The sequence below is a fragment of the Eretmochelys imbricata genome, chromosome 1 (assembly GCF_965152235.1).
Source record: "Eretmochelys imbricata isolate rEreImb1 chromosome 1, rEreImb1.hap1, whole genome shotgun sequence".
NCBI lineage: Eukaryota > Metazoa > Chordata > Testudines > Cheloniidae > Eretmochelys > Eretmochelys imbricata.
Genome location: NC_135572.1, coordinates 46,879,077 through 46,899,409, shown reverse-complemented (window position 1 = coordinate 46,899,409; position 20,333 = coordinate 46,879,077).

Below are 20,333 nucleotides of genomic sequence, written 5' to 3'. Positions count from 1 at the left end.
GGCTCTTTTATTACCGACCTTGTTTTTAACTACGTATTAGGGCTAGGGCAGACGTCTGCTGACAACGGAGAGGCTGTGTAAGTGTTTGTGTAGCTGCGGTGTGATTCCACGCAGTGGGGGGTTGAAGATGTGTTAGAAATTAAGGTTCCTCCAAAGAGGGGAGTCTAGTGCTGCATGCAGGCTCATGCCCGAAGGCAGAGAAGCTGACGTCATGTGCCAAGCATGTGAAATCAACATTGGGCTTCCCCCGGGCTCTGCAGTGGTTTTAAAGCCAGAGTCTCTTTTGTTAGTTGCTTCCAATATAATCTGATGAGCAGAGGTTTGGGTTTGGGTTTTTGTTTGTTTGTTTGTTTGTTGTCTCTGTTGCAGATCTCGTGTCCTGGTGTATTTTGAAAGGCAGCGTGCACCGAAATCTGGCTGCTAACAGTATGCGCCCCTGCAGATGTATGCGAATGAGCGTGTGTGTGACAGAATAGGTGTGGGTGGCTGTTAGGTAGGATGCGGTTTTTGTAAAGCTGTGAGCAGCATCTGCGATATTTGAAGATCTGGCAGCCTGGTTGGAATAGGGAGCTGGTCCTATCCACTGAAAGCCTCATTTTTATACCCACTAAAAGGCATCGCCCGGAAGCCTGTCAAAGGCCAGCTCCCCCGGGCCTAGCCGCTAGACCCTGGAGCTGGGAGAGGGGAGTCAGTGGGGAGATGTGTCTGCTAGGATTCTCTCTTTGTGCTGTTAAAAGAAACAAGCAGGGGGAAAGTCTGGCCTGTGTGTTCCCAACCGGCCCGGGTGCAGGCCTTGGGACCCGGTCAGCCCGGCAACGCTGGATCATCCTGAGCAATCAGGACCGTCTCACCCCCAACACTAAAAAACCCCACTCCTGCCTGCAGCGCTTCTTCATCCCTGCCAGACAAGAGTTGTGCCTGGAACTGCAGGATCCAGTTAAAACCAAAGCCAGCCTTTCTCTCCCTGCCCCAGCCCCATTCTGGCAGCAGGGTGCGGGCTGGCCTGGAAGGCCTGTGTCCAGCCCTGGCGGGGCGCGGGGGGGAAACGACTCTGCCCCCTCTGGCTCCAAGGGCGCAGCCTTCGGCTGCCCTCTGGTGCGCCAGGGGCCGCGCCCGCACGCCATTGATCCTCTTGCTCCGCCGGGCTGGAGCTGGCGGCTGGAGCTGCTGCCTCCGTTGCTATGCGTTGCTGTGAAACGGCTGTCAATAAACCGTGTTTGGATTGTGGAGCAGAGCGCAAGGTTTGTTTGCTCAGTGGTTAGAGGTTCAAAAGTCGGCATTGTCCTACTGCGAACGATCCCAAGTTCTTTCTCCCTCAGGAACACTGGCTGCAGGGGCGGGGGGAGGCATGTCAGTGTCTTGACTCTGGGCACATTTATTTGCTTCCAGGAATAATTAATGGCAGAGCAAGAAAGATGACCACTGAGTTATGAAAGGCCATCAATAAGGAAATTAAACACAACGGATCTATGGGTGCAATACGCGCCCTTTACTGTGGTTTTGCTGGCATTTTTCCATTCTGCAGGAGCTAGGCTGGGGCGTCTCTGCTTGCAGGGCTGGCAAAGCCGTGGGGTTCCCGTTGCTAGAGGCCAGGGAAGGAAATGAAATAATTATAAGTAGGGTGGCAATTAGGAAAGCTTCGCTCTAGTGGAATCTGTTGAATATAGTCTCCCAAGGAAAACGCTGGGAGCCTCATTTTTTGCCACATTTAACTGTGGTCTGCAAATGATTGTTAAAACAGCTGGGCTGGTGTCCTTTTTGAAGTTGGTTTTTCTGTTTGGTTTTATCTTAGAAATATCAGGAATATCAGCTCTTCTTGTGTTTCCTGGAGGACTTGTTGGAGCAATCAGAAAATGGTTACCTACCTCCTCTTCACTGAAGGGGTGGGGGCGTTTAATCTTTAAAAAAGAATTCGTTTCTACAACATAATTAAACGTTATATTCCAATATGTGGAGACAAAGCCGGAGTTTTAAACAGCCTGACTACAAATCTGTTTCCTTCTTGATTACTCAGCGCTGGCTTTCTCTACTCTTGGTACAGCATCATGTCACTAGTTGTCAGGGAATCTTCGAAGTCTCAACTTGCCAAATAAAACAAAGCAAAAAAAAAAAAAAGTACTAACCTTTCCACCCCAATTTAAAATATTTGTAGTTGGGGGAAAAAATCTTTCAGATCTTCCTGGTCCCTATGCATCATAAAGGAGTACAAGAAGGCACGTGCTTTGTTTGTTTGTTTTGTTTTGTTCATTTCAGGTGACTTTTGAAACTAGTCAACACAAAACCCTGGCAGATACGCTGCAGCATGAGCTTCCCTCATTTGTCCCTGGGAGCTGGATTATTATTTTAACAGAATTTTTCTCCCCATTTTTTACTCTGAAGATTCTAGGATTCTGGTGATAGGTGGCAAATAAATATTTCTGCTTATATGGCACCTACCAGATAAGGTTCTCAAAGCCCATGATAAGCACTAATGAATGTATCCTCACAGCACCCCTGTGCGGTATGGCAGCACAATTACCTCTCCCTGGTCCGGGTGGAGAAAAGGAGACACAAGGAGTTTAGGTGAATTGCTCAGGAAACAGAACAGGGTATAAACCCCAGAGCTCCAAGCCCTGTGTCTGAATCCGGAGGCCGCCCTCTGCTCACTTTTGCAGGGATAGGCCGAGGGACGTCCTTCTGCCCCCACTTCCTTCACCTAGGTCCTCCCCAGTGCTATTTTCCCTAGCAGTAACTCCCAGCGAGGAAAATGGGAATGATACCACCAAGCTCGCCGCATGTAGCTGGAATCCGAATTCGAGCAATCACTTCCCGAGCAGGGCGGACACCCAACACTTCTATAAGTCATCGCCCTTTTGTTGCTCGAGTTTCCAGCCTCTCCCTGGCTAAATAAACGCCACGTTTCTCTAACTGCGAGCATGTTCTATATCAACGTGGTTTGTGTCGTCGGCCTGTTATCTCAGCACTTTAAACCCGAAGGAGGGAAATAACAGTCTTCACACAAATGGTAGTTGAGAAATCCCACTCCAGGACAAATAAAGCAAACAAGGGAAAACAATGACAAAACTATCCCTTCTGCTTTATAAACATACAATCGCCTTGCTGTGGCTACCTTATTTCCACGCATCGATGATTACCTGAATTAATTGCTAGAAACAAGTATCTCAACCGTGGGTTAGAAGCCAGATCCTGCCCTATGGAAATCGATGGGCGTTTTGCTACGGACTTCGAGTGGAGCAGGACAAGGCCTCAGATACAAGAACCAAAGAGCTGAAAGATATCTCCATCCACACGTACGTCAATGGGGGATATAGAAAAGGAAGTGAGCTCTCTATGGCCTACTGAAGTGTCATTGATACCTAAATTGCTGTACCCAACCAATGCTTTACGATCAAATGTAATGCCAAAGGGCCATATATCGTCCTGAGTTCACGTGTGATAATGACAGCTATTAAAGGGAGCTCCATGTATTGATCTAGAGCAGTTCTCACAGCTGGATGTTTGTATCGGCTGCAAGCCGAAGCTGAAGCCTGAGCAGCTAAGAAGTCAGGCACAAAATGAACCCGGGGGCAGGCACTATCTAGCCAGCGTATGCTGAGGAATACATCGATAAGGAAAGGACCGGAGGCAGACAGAAAATGCAAAGTACAAGAGATAGGGGCGATGCGGATATGATCAAAAGGAGTGGCACAGCCAGATCCAAAGGCAAACGTTCCTTTACCAAAGTACAAAAGACAGGGCACGAAGTAATACACAGCCTGCGTTATTGCAGGGAAAGAAAGGAGAACAAACCAAACAGACAACAGTACAGCCGCAAATACTGTTGCAGAGACAGGAGACTCAAGCCCAGAGACCCTTTCCATGGTAAGCGCTCTAACGCCCTTATCAGAGGGGTAGTCCTGTTAGTCTGTATCCACAAAAACAAGGAGGAGGCCGGTGGCACCTTAAAGACTAACCGATTTATTTGGGCATAAGCTTTCATAGGTAAAAAACCCACTTCTTCAGATGCATGAAGTGAAAATTACAGATAGGGGCATAAATATACTGACACGTGAAGAGAAGAGAGGTACAGTATATTTATATGTCAGTATATTTATGCCTGCATCTGTAGTTTTCACTCTATGCATCTGAAGAAGTGGGGTTTTTTACCCCTAAAAGCTTATGCCCAAATAAATCTGTCAGCGGTCTCCTCGTTGTTAACGCCCTTAGTCATCCAAGTGTTCTTTGATGTCAGAGCCCACTGTAAACTCTTGTAGCTTTGCCTTGGGGCTAAATCCCGTTTCTTTTGCTTGTCCCATTGCCTCCGCCCGCCCTCTGTGCATTGTGGAACTTTAAACTGTTTGCGACAGAACTCCGAATTCTGTAAGGAACGTAGCCTTCCTTTAATTATGGGACTCTAGAAAATAACACTTTCTAGAGCCGAAGTAGTTTAGTTGTTAGTTCGCAGCTCTAGAAGCCAAAACCAAACCTCTCGAGGTCTAATCCTGCCAGTATCACTAACTCGTTCTGCAAATAGGCAAGTCACTTAAGAGTCCCTCTTTGTAAAAATTGGACAATTTTACCTCCTTCCGCCAGGGGTTATCAGGAGTAACTCATGTTTGCACACAGTTGGAAAATAGCTATATGATGGCTAAATATCATTAGCCTTGTTTAGATACCTCTCCCACAATTTCATTTCAAGACTGTTATGAGTGGCCGTCTGATGACACACCAAATCATCCTCCACCTGAGATATATTTGCATACCGCAGCTCTGTTGGTTTACATGCTCTAAAAGTTGCCTTCAGTTATTTATAAAGTCACATTTCACTACCATAAAATACGTAAAACAGCCTCAGGAGTTAGCTTTGTTGATAATATTCGCTGCTAGTTGTCAACGCATTATTGCTTTATGGGTTTAAAAGCCCCTACAATCTAGGGTTTTTTAATTTACAGAATTGAAGATTAAAACAGGGAATTTACATTCATTCTTGCTGTGGTTTTAAAAATCAGCCCCAATTAGCTATAGGGGAGAACTAATGACTCTACTTTAAAAGCACATCGACTGCTTTAGGACTCTGGGATTACACTAATAGAAGAAATGTTTCTACTAACAAGTGTATGAAATGCAACATATGCTTATATTATTTGCTAATTTCCAGAAACACATTTCACGCTGTTTAAAGGTCGCAGCCAATGCCAGCTGAAGTCAATGGGAGTCGGCGGCTCTGAAGGCCATTACTGACAGAGGACTTCATGCAATGACAGACTCTCGCTGACTTCAGTCGGTATCGGTGTGATTCAGAACCGAAAGCAGCTCTCTTTTATCAGCTAGTTTTTTGTTTCCCATGGTTTCCAGGCAGGAAATGGGATCATCTTCCTCGTTGCGGTAACCACATGTCACGATTAATAATATCATACCCGGCGTCTCATGCCCTCCTTTCATTCTCCAGTCTATCTGGCCCCACCTGGGTTCCCCCCCTTTCTCACACTTTGTAAATACGAGGAAACCACGACGAAGCGGGCAGACTTTGTGCTGAAATAACGATAAAACGAGCTAACAAGAGATGCATCCGAGTTACTGGACTGGAGGAGACCTACAAACTAAAGCAGCGTTTTCCCTCCGAGCTACAATGCTATGGCTTAGTACGGAAACAATCGTCCAACTCAGACCAATCTGTGAGTACGCCTGTAAATGACCACCACAGCCCCGTGTGATGATTACAAGCACGTGTCTGTTACGTGCAAAACACCTCAAACACCAAGAACTCACAATCCTGTCCCACGTCGCACCATTATCCCATTACAGACAAGCTTTTCAATCTGGTTACCCACATTTGCCCTCTCGTTCCCCCCCCCCCTTCCGCCGAGATCACACGAATCTTCACGTTCTTTCTTCTAAATATTGGGGGTCGCACATTGTGATCGCATGGCCATATTACGCCATGAATTTTCGAGCAGAAGTCCCCATTATAGTCAATGCCGTGGGAACTTCTACTGAAAAACTGGTGACAAGAGATGGCCTTCAGTTACACCAGTGTAAATCCGGAATGGGGTTATCAAAGGTGAGCTAGGATCAGAGTTTGCCTCGAGAGGAGCAGGCGATATGTCTCCCTGTGCCAGGGCAGTATTAATGAGTGCATCTTCAGCTTTTCTCTCCATCTTTTATTCCTCGGTGTCTTTTAGCACATTTATTACTTTCTCCAACAATGTACAATTATGAACTTTTTGCAGACGTGCTAAAGTATTGTAGGGCTTGGAGGTGAAAATATTCTCAATGTCATGCAACTTTTGGGTTCATTTGGGCTTACTGGTTTTGAGAACCAGGCAATAGAGGTCGCCTGTATGGACCAAAAGTAAACTCTAACGCTGACTTCCCACTTCAGAACAATAGACTAATCACATACTTTAGATACTAGGAGGACAATTAATAGTAATAAAATGCATAGAACAAGCAGAATCAGGAGCTTTTTCCTCTCGGTCTGGTAGGATCTAGATATTTCCCCTTTACATTTTCTCTGGATTTAGTTTGACTTAGTTGACACCAAAGTGTACTTTGTAGCTGTACTTAGCACAACGGCAATAATAATTAATAATTAATACATTATGCAGCGCCTAGGAGCCCTAGTTATGGACCATGACCCCATTGTGCTAACTGTACTAACAAAAATATATATTTAATTAATATTCATAGACCTTGAACCTATGCCTTTCTTTTGACAGTGCTACACTGGCTTATAACAAATAAGCCTGTGCATGGAATACATTTCTTATTTAGACCAGTTCCGAAAGGCTTGCTACTGCTTAGCTTGTGCTCTTCAGCTTTCTTCGAAGGATTTAACCTGCAACTGCAAGCGCTTTCTTTCCGCAGTCACAGGGGTGAGGAGTTATTCGTTTGTTAAAGCTGTGATCTTCCCGCCAAGGGACGTAAGAAACCTGCAAGTTTCTATGAAGCCAAAACTCTTCCGGTTGTTTGCAGGAACTCGCTGTTACTAGAATTAGTGACTAGTTAGAGGTACGTTTCTTTGTCCTGGGTTGGTCATTTTCAAAGCCTGGCGCTGTTGGGAAGTGGCCAGCAGATGGCAGTATTGGCCCTGACACTGGCCCGGGGAAAGGCTGCTCCCAGGAATCTGTCTGCAATTACTTTTCTTCCTCAGGTTTCAGAGTAACAGCCTTGTTAGTCTGTATTCGCAAAAAGAAAAGGAGTACTTGTGGCACCTTAGAGACTAACCAATTTATTTGAGCATGAGCTTTCCTGAGCTACAGCTCACTTCATCAGATGCATACGTGGAAACTGCAGCAGACTTTATATACACACAGAGAATATGAAACAATACCTCCTCCCGCCCCACTGTCCTGCTGGTAATAGCTTATCTAAAGTGATCATCAAGTTGGGCCATTTCCAGCACAAATCCAGGTTTTCTCACCCTCCACCCGCCCACACAAATTCACTCTCCTGCTGGTAACAGCCCATCCAACGTGACAACTCTCTACACAATGTGCATGATAATCAAGGTGGGCCATGTCCAGCACAAATCCAGGCTTTCTCACCCCCCCACCCCCCCCACCCACAAACTCACTCTCTTGCTGGTAATAGCTCATCCAAAGTGACCACTCTCCCTACAATGTGCATGGTAATCAAGGTGGGCCATGTCCAGCACAAATCCAGGCTTTCTCACCCCCCCCCCCTTTTTTTTCCCTTAGTTCCTCCTCGGTTTACAACCCTCACAAACAGGTTCCAGCCAAATAGCTCCTCCTGCAGCCCCATGCGACCAGCTCCGTGACTCCCTTCCCCCGTCCCGCTCTCGAGCTTACAGCGGGCGCCGGGCGGAAGGAATCAGTGAGAAAGCCATAGGAGCACAGCCATAGGGAATGCCGGCAGAGGTGAGAGCCACTATTAATGAGCGACATTAACACCTTCCCGCCACCATCCCGGGGGGTCTGCCACCTTTGCACGAGCTCACGGCAAGGAAGGGCGATGGGGACTGCAAGCCACTGCCTTTGTTTAACAGGAAGAAGCTCCCGCGCCAGGACACTTATAGGTGTTACCTGTGGCAAGCGAAAATAGCAAAATCTTCCCTCGCAGGTGTCCCCAGTACTTCCCAGAGTAGGAAACTGGTCTGCCATTCTGCGGCGCTAGCAAAGGGGCGAGGAAACACGTGCCCGCTGTTGATGCTGGAATCTTGGGCCCAGGCCTGGCGGGTTCTGTTCCAGGATCATCAGGCAGCGCCCCTGGGAACCTCTGAACAAAATTCATTCCCGCAAAGAAACCAAGTTCCACTGCGCCTTCCCCCACTTTGTTTACCCTCCCCTTAACCTTTCTAGTTCCCCGTTGACTCCTTCATGGGCTTCTTTACATTTCTGGCAATCTCACACCAATTCACACTCTTGATTCTTTAAAAAGCAAAGTTCTAACCTCCTGAAAATGGAGGGTAATTACCCACGCAAACCGATCTTCCCTGTGGGGAAAATAGCAAGTTTAGAGTTCAATTAATATTCATAGATCTTCAACATATTTATTTACTCTTACGGGAGTACATTGCTTCAGGCGAAAAACTTGCATAGATTCTATTGAGATGTCGGCAAATTCTGAAAACCTTGGATCTTAATATTACATTTTCCTCGTGTTCCCTTTAGTTAAAAGGGGTCAGCGTAATAAACATATACTGCAAAGTACGATGATAGAAGGGTACCACCCTAACCTTAGCAAGTAATCTGGGCCACATTAACCCATGGCGTAACTCGACTGGAGCAGAATTCTCTCTGCCTTACCACCTGTACAGCCATGTACAGGTGTAGAAAATGCTACCAAATTATGCTGAACAGGTGGAAGAGCCTGATCCTATTCTGGCAGAAGTCAATGGCAAAACCCTTCTTGTCTTCAGTGGGAAGAGGGTCAGGCCCTAAATGACTAGTATTTCCTAAGTTTTGAGGGTTGGACTTTTCAACCTTAATCGTGTTCTAACTCTGTGTGTGTTTTCCTAGAGTTTAATAAAAAGCAAACCGAAAAAACAGAACTTCCATTATGTGGCATCATATTGACAGTCAGCGGGGTAGGAACATTTTAGAGCCTTCGCACAGACCTCTGAGCTAATGGAATGACTGGTAGGAATAGTAGGTTGTTGTAGAGTATTGAGGACTGTGTTGGAACTTTAAAAGCAGAGGGGTTTCCTGGTTCTGCTGGCAAGCTGAGGGGATGGGAAGCAGAGCGTGCAATCAGAGTAAGTCTGGGTGAGTCATGCCTGACTGCCTTAGAGAGCAGCCTGCTTTCTCTTTCTCTGTTTTGGGCTCTTGTGTGTTATTTTTCTGAATTCTAAGAAATAAAATAACGTTCAACTGCAACCTTTTATGTTTTTCTCTAATTTCTCTGTGTGTATGCTGTGAACATAACCTTTGCCATCTCTGTGGACAAGCACTAGAGGGGTATAGGACACACACTTTGCCAGTAGGTTTCACAGAGACTCACTTACAGCAAAGGAATGTTGAGACTAAGGAATAAAGGGTTCCGTTCCAGGCAGGGGAACGGACTGTGTTCCAAGGAGAACAGACTCTTCTGTCCTTGCTTACCACGTATGACTCCATCTGATCTGACTCCTCGGACCTGTTCTTGTCCCAACCTCGGTTCTTTGGCCCAGTCCCATTTTTATCAGGCCTCTCGTCCCAGTCCCAATCTCTTTACTCTGTAAATGCTAGGCTCACCCCTCTGCACTACCAGTCCCAGTCTTCTTGCCCAACCGTTCACAATCCTCCTCCTTGCTCTTTGTCCCTAGTCTCCTTGTCCTGCCAATTTCAGTTCCCCGCCTCCTGGCTGCTCATCTGATCTGTCTGTGTCTCTCACACACCCTGACTTCCAGTCACCCCACACTTCCACTACCCAAATTCCTCCTCTCCATTGCCTCTCAGTCCCAATATCCCTTCCTCTGCTCCTCATACAAGCTCAGTATCCCTCTGGATCCCTGTCCCAGACTCTTTGCCCAGCCACTCCCAGTTCTACCCTCGCAGTTCAGCTCCGTGTGATATCCATCTCCCCTCTCATTTCTTTTTCTCCATCCACTCGTTCTTAACCCCAGTCTCCTTGGCCAGCCATTCCCAGTCTCCGCCTGGCTGTCAGTCACAGTCTCTTTGGCCAGCCCATCTTACTCTTTCTCCCAGCTCCCATGTTCAGTATCCTACCTCCCCAAGTCCCTATTTCCTTCTCCTGCACAGCTAGCTTCCTGTCCCCGTCTCTCACCCTCCCTCCTCTACCCCAACCCTTGTTCCAATCTTTTGTCCTCACTCCCTCTCCTCTCCCATCCCTGCAGGTTCAGTTTTGTTCTCTGCGTTCAGATCAGGTAGCTTCTTTCTCCTTGTTGTCTAGGCTCAGCAGGGGTATCATTGAGAGTACAGGACAGAGCATCTTCTTGCTCTCAGTTCAGGTACCCAGCCCAGGCCATTGCAGCCCAGAGCTACAAACACAGGGAAAGTTCTGCTCAGCCCTGGGCACTGGAGCATGCCCAGTGGGAATGAAACATTCAGGGAATTTCACTGCTAATGCCCAATAAGTCTCTACTGAGCATGTACAAACTGATTTTTCAAAGGCATGTAACGTGTCCAAGGTTGGGCAGATTTTCACAGGGATGGGAACGGGCACGTCCCTGACATAAAGACCATCCTTCTGCCAAATTTCAAATTCCCATTCCAAATCAAGGGGATAACAGAGCTTCTCAAAGAAAGATCACCAGATTTTTTTAGTAAGGGCAAAACAATGTGGTTTTCCCTTGCCTTTTTCTCAGAAATGGCAACATTGATTTAACTAAAATTTTCCAGAACTATTCAGCCTGAGGCAGACACCAGGCTTGGAAAATAATAGCCCAAGCAGACAAAATTTGGCAGTTATAAGAAACCGAAAACAGGTTCTCATAATGGGCAGTGTCAGACAACCTTAGGAATAGTCAGAACTACTAGTTGTACCTATAATACAGTAACAATGAAACTTCATTGGCAGAGAAGCAGAATGAACTTCCTAATTTCACATCACCAGTGAATGTAACTAATGTGCTGTTTAGCACATCTTCTGGATCACCAGTAAAGGTGTTCAATAAAACTGGACTTAACACCTATGGCTATGATCCTGCAAAATACTGAAACTTGTACTTAATTTGAAGAAGCCAAGGAGACCACTCGTTTGCTTAAAATGAAGCAAGTGCTGTGCTGAGGCTGGACAGACATCTGTTCCCCCATGGATATTTATTTAGCCTCTACCCTCACACAGTCTTTCTGACCATTTTGAATGCCCATATCCAAACTAAACAGACTTATTTTTCAAGTCAGATATGATGGGGCACTATATCAAAGGCTGTACTAACAGCTAGCTATATTACATCCATTATGCTGTGTTAACTCAGTTCTGCTCTGACTTAAGTCAATGGGGCTTTTGCCACTGACTTCCCTAAGGGAAGAGTCCAACCTTGATTTTGTAGTTCATTAAAATGAAAAGAAAAAAAAAGAAACCACTAGGTTTCTATAGCATTATTTGTTCTTCATACACATATAACCAGTTCCTCAGCTAGTGTAAACTGATATAGCTCCATTGAAGTCCATGGAGTTACACCAATTTACATCAATTAAGGGTTTGGCCCCTGTCAGTCATTGCTCATGATTTTGTTATCTCCTAGCTGTTTACAGACTTTTTTTCCCATTTAACAATTATTCAACTACTTAGTGGGACTTACAATTAGCTATCTCAAAAGTAATCACTAGGATCCCTCCTTCCCTCCATTTTTAAGAGACTGGGAATTGCATTTGCATTTCTCCAAATCTCTAGTAACTCTCTATTATCCATAAGTCTTCTCAAAGAATTCTCGACAGTCCAACAGCCTATGCGAATGATTTTGTGGTCTCTAACCAGTTCCTAGTGGCCAAATGGCCACATCAGAAACCATCAACGTAATAATAGTAATTATTATTTGTAAAGTGATAGCACCTAGAGGCCTCAATCAGGGACTAGGGACCCATCACGTTGGGTGCTGTAGTTAACTAGATGGTAATTTTTGGGGCAGTCTCAGCTGAGGCCAAGGAACAAAGGGACTCATAGACTAATGTTATGTCTACAGTGCATCTGGGAGCGAGCCACCCAGCCCCAGTTGACAGATTTGTGTTGAGTGGATCTTGCGCTAGCCAGCATAGATATTGGTTTTTTGTTGTGCCTCTGGCTGTAACTTGAGCTCTCAACCCCAGGGAGGGGGACTGAATGACCATCTTACCATAAGAGGTAAGTCTGCGTTATTTCTCACCCAGGGTGCCTGGATCCTCAGCATTTGGTTCAGGAGTTTCTCATCCTTGCTCTCCCTATGTCCATGTGGCCTGTAACACATGCACACGATAGAGTCTTCTTTGTTTTTCTTTTTTCTTTTTGCATACATAGGCAAAATATTTGCTACCTACTTCACTGTCACATTCTATCTCACCTTTTGATACATATAGTAGATGTACCTGCCTCCCCTCCACCTCTTCTCCCTCTGGGAACTCTTCTCTTCAGCACATCCCAGATTTTATGTGCAAAGTGAAACCTTCCATTCCCCATACTGACTGTTAATTGTACAGGCTGCCTAAGAACCCCTGCTGTCAATTTTGAACCCCTATGATAGTGGAGACTGGTCAAGTCACTTATCAACCCAGAAGGTCAAGGATCCAGGGACAGCATCTGTGCTGAGGAACACAGGATGGGTGAAATCAAGGTTGGTCACTATAATTTATTACAGCCCAGAGCATTATGGAGACTACTCTTCCAATCTGTGACACCCACCCCCAGCATGTTCCCTATCCTGGGGGCTATAAAGGGCTCAGTGTAGGGCTGCATGCAATAGTCCTATGTCATTCCTGCCCTCTAGTCATGCCTCCTCATCGCCTACATGCTGTCAGAGAGGTATATAGGGCTCAAGGCAAGCCCAGAGCCCAGTACTCTGCAGGGCTAATTTCTGTGACCTACGGCGCAGAGCTGCACAGAATTCTGCAGAAAACTGGGCCCTCTGGATGAATGTTAACTGACCAGGAAATCACCAGGGAACTGTCCATTGGGCTGAAACGGTGATTGGGGAAAGGCACCAAAGATGAAAATAGAGCTAAACATGGATTATTCCTTTGCACTGCAAAGCGGGGTGGAGTGCTCAGCTGGAAAGCCCAGGGCCTCACTGGGCCCATCAGAGGTTTGCTCTGCGCTAACGGGGATAAGACTCGGCTAAGTCTGTGCTACAAGTGCCAGCTTTGGTACTGGAGCAAGCATCTTCCCCTAACACACTGAGCTCCTCTCCAGGACGTGTTCTTGTCGGACACACAGTTCAGTCCAAGCTCCTTTGCGTAGAGATCAGACCTTTACCCTGGCGCAAAATTTCACCCTTGTAGTTTTCACCAGTAGAGTTCTGCTCTGGCATGGGTCACGAGCCAGAAACTTGCCTCTCCTCCCTCCCCTGGACCTCCGCATGGCTTCAGGCCCTTTCTGCCACCCCCAGTCCCAACACTGTTTTTTTTTTTTTTCAATGGATCCCTTTTTAGGAGCACCTACCCCCTACTGGAGGGAAGCCGTTTAGCTGCTGTTGCCGCCTGCCAGCCCACCCTCCCCCTCCCCCCCCCCCCAGCTCAGTGGAGAGCAAGCCCAGGTGATCACAGTGTTGCTGTCTGTGCTCCCGCACTAGACGCAGAATGAGCTCCCCCTCTTTGTCTCCTGTTCTCTCCTTTGAAGGCAGCAGCCTGGGAGCAGGTTCTGAACCCCCAGGCCTGCCCCTTGGGGAGACGTCATAGAACATTACACCTGGAGGCAGGGGAGTGGCAGGCCAAATGGCAGCTGGGCAAGGTGAAGATGGCAGCTAACTGGATAGTGAGGTGTAAATGGGCGTTTGTTTTCAGCTCACAAACCAGGTAAACGATGTGGCCATTTTCCTGGCTGCCTAGCTACATTATACACAGGGCAATGGTGGGTTCTTCATGGGGTTGAATTCCCTCCTTGGGGGCCTTATGTGCATCCCCTTTCCCCAGCTTGTTCCTCCTCCCCTGCCCTTGTTTCCATGCTAGGGGCAAAGTCTTTCCTCTCCAGACGCAGAAGATGCCTTTAAATTGGGAACCACTTTCTCTCACTGGGCAATCCTGCTGCCCCTTCAGGCTCTGATACAACGGGCACAATCTGGTCCACAGAGTGAAATAGAAAAGCTGAGTAACATTTTTACCATGCTTCCCCCTTATCTGGAGTTACATCACCCCCACGCAGTCTTAACCAAATACTGAATCACCTCCAGAGGTGCTGGAAGGTGAAAAGGAAACTGTAGGAAACAGGGTGTTCTGGCTGGAAGACAAACTTCCATCGGTTAAAACAGAAACCTATGGGAGGAATGGAGAAAGGTGTCTCGGAGAAGAAGGTATCTGAAAGGCTGGAGGCAAAGATGAGAGCTGGGAGGAAAGCCATCTTCCCAGCAACCTCTCGGTCAGGAGAAGTAAGGCGGCTTAGCCTAGAGAGATCAGAGTTAAATATACTCATATTTAAAATGTGAATCTTCATCCTGATGCTGCATGATCTACAGCTCCCTGCCTGTGTCACTGTTTCAGAGACTTGCCTTTCCTAAGAGTAGGTTTTGCACCTTGGGAAAGTCAAGAATCAACACTTCATTGCCATCTGTTGCAGTCTCAAGCTTGGTCAGGTTGTAGGCAGTGTGGTCCAGTGAACTGGGCTCTGGACCGGGTGTCAGGAGACCTCCATTCTATGCCTGGCTCTGTGACTGGCTCATTGTGAGTTCTCGGGTGGGTCGGTTCTGTGCTTCTCTTAAAGGTGGGGAAAATAATTCTTACCCACCTTTGCTGAAAGCTTTGAGATCTGTGGATGAGAGGCCTGTATAAACACAATATAATTTATTACTGTTATTGTAACACTCCTAACGGTGATGCAAGAGCATGAACACCAGCCTCCGGGCAGACAGTTAAGAACCAGGGCACAAATCCAATTTGGATATCGGTTCTACTCTTCACTACCCAACTGCACCAAGTGTAACTCCTCAGGCATTTTAACAGCCTGAGTATGGAGTCACAGACAGTCCCCTGGGTCTGTCTTGCCCCAGGTGAGTGTATCTCTGATATACATGGATTCTTACACCAATAATCAGGTTATTCATGATCCCAAAGGACCAGTCACTTACCCCAGGTCAATTGTGCTTTAGGTTTCACACCAAAGATAACAATTGTAGCCCATACCGTAGTAAACTAGATGAAGATTTATTAAATAGGAAAAGGGAATTAAGAGTTATTTACAAGCTCAAAGCAAGCAAACATAGACACACAAATGAGTTGCTGTCTCAGGTTTCAGATGATAACATAGCTTCAATAATCAGCAAGCGCTAATTGTCCTTTAGGACTAACCCAGGTGAAGCAGTTGGGGATCTCTTGCTTATGCCTAGAAACACCTTGCCCCCACCAGAGTCCAAGCAGCAAAGAGAGCCTTAGTTTATCTGGTTTGGGGTTTTGTCCCCCTTCTCCATGTGCTCTGAGCTGCAAACTCAGCTGATTAGAGGAGTCCACTTACATGACTCCTCTTCAGGAAGAGGAGAGCAGAAATATAGGCGTCTTTAGTCCTTTTGTTGACAGTTCCTCACTCCAGATGTGGGGAGTTTCCCTCATAAGATGCATCTGGTATCAATGGGTATCCTCTTTCATAAGGGGTGTAATAATTTGTGTAGAAGAGCAGCTCTTTACACTAATTAATGTCTCTCTCCTGTATGGCGATTCATACGGTCACAGAGGCTCACAGTACAACCACTCAGATATTACATTACAACTTGAAACACAGATATTACTAGTGAGATTAATGCATGCAGCAACTCACAAGCATGCAATAGAGTCCAAACACTAAACATTTTCTTATCTCCCTAATACCTATTTTATCACTATTAACCTCCAAGTGAGCCAGACAGATTCCAGATATGTATCGGTGAGTGTCCAGCTGAGACAGGGGGACTTGGGCATGAACTGGACCCTGGCCTGTGAGCATCACAGCTATTATCTGATCTCATCAAATTACCTCTATTCAATGCTGTCATAAATATAAGGGGAAGGGTAAACCCCTTTGAAATTCCTCCTGGCCAGGGGAAAGCTCCTCTCACCTGTAAAGGGTTAAGAAGCTAAAGGTAACCTCGCTGGCACCTGACCAAAATGACCAATGAGGAGACAAGATACTTTCAAAAGCTGGGAGGAGGGAGAGAAACAAAGGGTCTGGGTCTGTCTGTATGCTGCTTTTGCCAGGGACAGAACAGGAATGGAGTCTTAGAACTTTTAGTAAGTAATCTAGCTAGGTATGTGTTAGATTATGATTTCTTTAAATGGCTGAGAAAAGAATTGTGCTGAATAGAATAACTATTTCTGTCTGTGTATCTTTTTTGTAACTTAAGGTTTTGCCTAGAGGGGTTCTCTATGTTTTTTAATCTAATTACCCTGTAAGATATCTACCATCCTGATTTTACAGGGGGGATTTCTTTATTTCTATTTACTTCTATTTTCTATTAAAAGTTTTCTTGTAAAAAACTGAATGCTTTTTCATTGTTCTCAGATCCAAGGGTTTGGGTCTGTGGTCACCTATGCAAATTGGTGAGGCTTTTTATCCAACATTTCCCAGGAAAGGGGGGGTGCAAGTGTTGGGAGGATTGTTCATTGTTCTTAAGATCCAAGGGTCTGGGTCTGTAGTCACCTAGGTAAATTGGTGAGGCTTTTTACCAAACCTTGTCCAGGAAGTGGGGTGCAGGGTTTTGGGAAGTATTTTGGGGGGAAAGACGCGTCCAAACAGCTCTTCCCCAGTAACCAGTATTAGTTTGGTGGTGGTAGCGGCCATTCCAAGGACCACGGGTGGAATACTTTGTACCTTGGGGAAGTTTTGACCTAAGCTGGTAAAGATAAGCTTAGGAGGTTTTTCATGCAGGTCCCCACATCTGTACCCTAGAGTTCAGAGTGGGGGAGGAACCTTGACATGGTGGCATAGTGGTGGGATTAACCTGAAATCATTTTGAGATCCAGTTGAGATTTTTTGAACTAGAAATACAGATTTTAAAAAGGAATTTTTTTTTCCTGTGGCTTTGAAGCAGCTTTGAAACTGAAAGCATCTTGGGTTTTCCCTGCTTTGTGGCCAAGCAGAGACAAAAGGGGATTATCTTGTGAATTGCAGGTTTTCTTTGCCTGGAGGCAGGGTACTTAACTCCTGCAGGGAAATTCACAGTCTTCCAACCCAGAGGTTTTTTTTTTTTTTCTTTTCTTCCTAAAAGTAAATAGGGGGTGTGTGCTCTACCCATTTGCCTGGAGACAAAAGTGGCAGGGTGTTTTTTTTTAGGATTTTGATTTTTTTGTTTTACAAGGAGCACAGGTTTGAAAGGGAATTTTTTTTTCTTTGGGCTGGGTAAGCAGGTTTCCAAGTAGTTTGGAGGTTTTTTGCTTTAAGTTGGGCCCAGAACAGAGACAAGGGAATTGTCTTTTTCTGTAGGCTGACAATCACTATCAGAGAATAGGTATTCTATTCCAGCACAGCAAAATTTTACAGCCAAGTTTTGTTTGTTTATTTCTAAACCTCGGGTGTAAAGTTAGTTAAAAACAGAGAGGTTAGAATGACCAAATCCTCAGCTCGACTACAGCTGGAATTAGCCAAATTTCAGGCTGAGGAAAGACAAAGGGAACATGAAAGACAGATAGAACTCATGCGGCTGAAGAAGGAACAAGAAAGGGAGGCAGAACAACACCAAGCGGCTGCTCACAGGAGAGCTATGGAAGCGAGGGACAAAGAACTGGAGGAGAAGGAAAAAGAGAGGAAGTATGTGGAGGAGATGGAGAAGATAAAGGCTCAGCAGAATATCCCAACAAACCCTAGTAATCCTTCTCCAAGTACCACTTCCCATCCCAGAAAGTTCCCCACCTACAAGGCAGGCGATGATACTGAGGCCTTCCTAGAAAACTTCGAAAGGGCCTGCCTTGGATACAACCTCTCTACTGACCAGTACATGGTAGAGCTGAGGCCGCAGCTCAGTGGACCCTTAGCTGAGGTGGCAGCTGAAATGCCTAAAGAACACATGAACAAGTATGAACTGTTTAAATCCAAGGCGAGAGTCAGAATGGGGATAACACCCGAGCAGTCTCGTCGGAGGTTCAGAGCCCTAAGGTGGAAACCAGACATGTCATTTACCCGACATGCCTACCACATTGTGAAACATTGGGATGCCTGGATATCAGGAGCAAGTGTTGAATCTCCAGTAAATTTGCCCTTCCTAATGCAAATGGAACAGTTCTTAGAGGGTGTTCCTGAGGAAATAGAAAGATACATCCTAGATGGGAAACCCAAAACTGTAATCGAGGCAGGAGAGATTGGAGCCAGATGGGTGGAGGTGGCAGAGAAGAAGAAAACTGGTCGCAGTTGGAGCGGAGACCAGAAGGGACCACCCCAGACCACACCCTATTACCGGGGGCCGCCCAAGGCCCCACCTACCTCCCAAAGAACCCTCCAGACCCCTTATCGTCCTGCCACCCCGTTCTCCAGCAACCCTCCTCGCCCCAGTGACCCGTCAGCTGGACGATGTTTTAAATGTAACGAGCTGGGGCATGTAAAGGCCAACTGCCCCAAGAACCCCAACAGATTACAGTTCATTGCACCGGAATCACACCAGAGGTCCACAGGCCCAGATACTTCCCAGATACCCTTGGAGCGGAGGGAAACTGTGAGTGTGGGCGGGAAGAAGGTCACCGCGTGGAGGGACACCGGAGCACAAGTGTCAGCTATCCATGCTTCCTTAGTGGACCCCAATTTAATCAACCCAGAGATCCAAGTGACGATTCAACCCTTCAAGTCCAACTCTTTCAATTTGCCTACAGCCAAGTTGCCTGTCCAGTACAAGGGCTGGTCAGGAATGTGGACTTTTGCAGTCTATGATGATTATCCCATTCCCATGCTGTTGGGGGAAGACTTGGCCAATCATGTGAAGCAGGCCAAGAGGGTGGGAATGGTCACCCGCAGCCAGGCTAAACAAGCCGTGAGGCCTAGCTCTGTTCCGGAAACTGCTATCAGGACCCAGTCAGAGGTGATGGACCTGGACCTTAGGCCAATGTCTGCAACAGCAGTAGTGGATCCAGTCCCAGAGACCCAGACGGAACCAGTCCCAGAACCGGAACCAGCCGAACAACCAACACCAGACCCCGTGCCAGCACTGAATCCAGTACTTGCAACCTCAACACCAGAGGGCCCCACCGAACCTGAACTGGCAGCAGCCGATAACCCTACACAAGAGGCTCAGCCGGAGCCTGAATCCCAACCTAGTGCACCAGCGGAGAGCGGTTCACAGTCAACAGAAACAGCTCCATCCCCTATATCGCTTCCAGAGGGACCAAGCCTAGGTCCACAATCCAATGAGGAACTGATGTCCCCAGCATCAAGGGAACAGTTCCAGACCGAACAGGAAGCAGATGAAAGCCTCCAGAGAGCTTGGACGGCGGCACGGAGCAACCCACCGCCTCTCAGCTCTTCTAATCGATCCAGGTTTGTTGTAGAAAGAGGACTTTTATACAAGGAAACTCTTTCTGGTGGACACCAGGAAGACTGGCATCCTCAGAGACAGTTGGTAGTTCCAACTAAATACCGGGCCAAGCTCTTGAGCTTAGCCCACGATCACCCTAGTGGCCATGCTGGGGTGAACAGGACCAAAGACCGTTTGGGGGGGTCATTCCACTGGGAGGGAATGGGCAAGGATGTTTCTACCTATGTCCAGTCTTGTGAGGTGTGCCAAAGAGTGGGAAAACCCCAAGACCAGGTCAAAGCCCCTCCCCAGCCACTCCCCATCATTGAAGTTCCATTTCAGCGAGTAGCTGTGGATATTCTGGGTCCTTTTCCGAAAAAGACAGCCAGAGGAAAGCAGTACATACTGACTTTCATGGATTTTGCCACCCGATGGCCGGAAGCAGTAGCTCTAAGCAACACCAGGGCTAAAAGTGTATGCCAGGCACTAGCAGACATTTTTGCCAGGGTAGGTTGGCCCTCCGACATCCTCACAGATGCAGGGACTAATTTCCTGGCAGGAACTATGAAAAACCTTTGGGAAGCTCATGGGGTAAATCACTTGGTTGCCACTCCTTACCACCATCAAACAAATGGCATGGTGGAGAAGTTTAATGGAACTTTGGGGGCCATGATACGTAAATTCGTAAATGAGCACTCCAATGATTGGGACCTAGTGTTGCAGCAGTTGCTCTTTGCCTACAGAGCTGTACCACATCCCAGTTTAGGGTTTTCCCCATTTGAACTTGTATATGGCCGTGAGGTTAAGGGGCCATTGCAGTTGGTGAAGCAGCAATGGGAGGGATTTACACCTTCTCCAGGAA